Consider the following 2,214-nt stretch of genomic DNA (forward strand, 5'->3'; position numbering starts at 1 on the left):
ATTGCATTCACTATCTCATTTATCCTCATAAAACCCAAATGAGCTACATATTAATTTAATCCTTATTTTACAAATGAGAAAACTGGGGTGCTTAAAGTTGTTAAGATTACACAGATTGAAAACTAAACTCTCAGTACACTGCAAGCATAATGAGACAAAAATAAGCACACTGGCACCTTCCAGCTGCTGAAACCAAGTCTGGGTTTGTGATATCGTGAGATTAGGAGTTCGCTTTCAGAATCCTGGCTTTTTAGAATCGTTCTCCCCACCACATAGATAGCTGAAAGCATGTGCCTTCAAGATCTGGCTTGATCACAACCCACCTCACCAATACCTGCTTGGAGAAAGGACTCATTTAATAATTTTCAATATATTGAAGTCAATATGTTTGTTTTTCCACAAAGAATATTCACTCCAAGCCTAAAATCATAATGCAAAAAATATATATTTCTTATTTAAAGAATTTTAGCAAATAGATACCCTGCAAGACCGCAGGAAACCTTCAGATTTTATTATATAGGTGGCCAGCCCAATCTGTGTGGTGAGATCTTGGCAAAGCCCAGGCAGGACAGAGATTAGACAAAAACAGTTCAGGGGGGTTGGTTTGATACTCAACAATTTTAATGATTGTATATAGCTACCTATTGCTACCAAAACAAATTACCACAAACACTAAAGTCAAGATTTCAGCAGGGCTGATTCCTCTAGGCTCTGGGAAAGAACCATCCCTTTGCATTTCCCACATTCTAGATGCTGCCCACATTCCTTCACTCATGGCTTCATCACTCCAACCTCTGCTTCTATCCTCACATCTCCCGTAACTCTCCTGCCTCCCTGTTCCCCTATAAGGACACTGTGATTACAGTGGGTACACCCAGATAATCCAGGATAATCTCTCCATCTCAGGATCTTTAATTTAGCCACATCTGCAAAGTCATTTTTGCCATTTAAAGTTGCGTATTCACAAAGAATGTGAACATCTTGGTGGTGGGGGGACATTATTTTGCTTACAACAGACTTAATGACTCAAATATAGGAGACAATCAAGGACAGAGGGGAAGAATGGAAAGTATTAGGACACTTTTGTTAATTCATATGACAATGACCGAAAGTCAACTGAAATTGGCTTACTTAGGCCAGAGAGGAGAATTTGGGGTCACCCATAGGCAAGCCTACAAAAGGGAAGGGTGGGAACACAGCCTCCAGGATAACTGGATATGGGCCTCCAATACTAACAACTCGCTGTTTCTTTTGTTTGGTCTGTCTTTTCTGCATCTTATTGCCAGCTGCTCCTCAATGCTGAACCATTAACGAGAGTAAATCTAAGTGTGCACCCTTCAGCTTCATGACTAGGGAAACATAATGTCCTTCCTCTAGCTCCAGCAAGAAAAAATTTCAGCAAGTTCCATGATTGGCCAGAATTGTATCCTATACCCATCACTGGTCACTGAGCCAACCAACAAAGTTGATTGAACATTGAGATTGATCTACGCGGGTCATTTGTTGCCCCACGAGCACTGTGATTTACAGCCCTCACCAGAACCACCATGTTAGACATAAGAAACACTTCCTCAAGTGAAAAAAGGACTTGGAAAATGATAAATGCCCACTAAGAGGATGGCAGGTGTTATCCAAACTTTTGCAGCATTAATTCCTCTCAAACTGAGAACTGAATAAAAACTAGCAAGAGAAATGAATTATTAGTCTGGAAAATATTGTGAGACACTGTCTTTACAAAAAATATTAAAAATTACCCAGCACAGTGATGTACGCTTGTGTAGTCCCAGCTACTGAGGAGGTTAAGGCGGGAGGATCACTTTACCCAGGAGTTTGATGCTCCATCAAGCTATGATTGTGGCACTGCACTCTAGCCTGGGTGACAGTAAGATTCTGTCTCTAAAAAGAAAGAAAAGAAAAATGAGTGAGCTGAAACTTCTGAGAATTTTTGCCACTGATAAAAGTTAAGCATGGTGCTACTGTCTTAGTTAAATTATTTGTATCCTGAGGAAACCAAAAAAATTACTGCACAATCTTTCCCACCAGGCTGTAACCTTCATCCAGAGACTGTTTTCCTGATAGTTACTCTACTCAGACTGAGAGGTAGCAAACAACCTAGTGAATTATTTAAATCAAAACTCCATCCCTTCTCTGGATCTACCACTTATAAAATGAGGGCACTGGATTGAATGAACTTGGCAGCTCCTCTCTGCTCAT

This window comes from Mandrillus leucophaeus, unplaced genomic scaffold (genome assembly GCF_000951045.1).
Source record: "Mandrillus leucophaeus isolate KB7577 unplaced genomic scaffold, Mleu.le_1.0 Scaffold1314, whole genome shotgun sequence".
In the NCBI taxonomy this organism is placed as follows: domain Eukaryota; kingdom Metazoa; phylum Chordata; class Mammalia; order Primates; family Cercopithecidae; genus Mandrillus; species Mandrillus leucophaeus.